A 325-nucleotide genomic window follows, 5' to 3' on the forward strand; every position below is an offset into this window, starting at 1 on the left:
ACTATATGCAGACGGCCATCTCGGCAAATGTCCTCCCTAGATACCCATAATAGTAGTTGAATTTTGTTATGCTTAAACATCACAACATTGTAGTCATGAGAGCAGCCTGCTCCTCGCTCTTAAAATCTAAACCCAAGTAGACTGTTCAGATACAAGGAATTCTCAGTACATCACCAGAATAGAATATATAACAATATTTCCATGAAAAATTGAGAGTCCTCTGTGTGTGTGTGTGTGTGTGTGTGTGTGTGTGTGTGTGTGTGTGTGTGTGTGAGATTTGCGCGTGGAGGGGATATATTCCATTAAAAGGTTTACGCCATAGTCA

The sequence above is a fragment of the Electrona antarctica genome (genome assembly GCF_951216825.1).
Source record: "Electrona antarctica genome assembly, chromosome: 23".
NCBI lineage: Eukaryota > Metazoa > Chordata > Actinopteri > Myctophiformes > Myctophidae > Electrona > Electrona antarctica.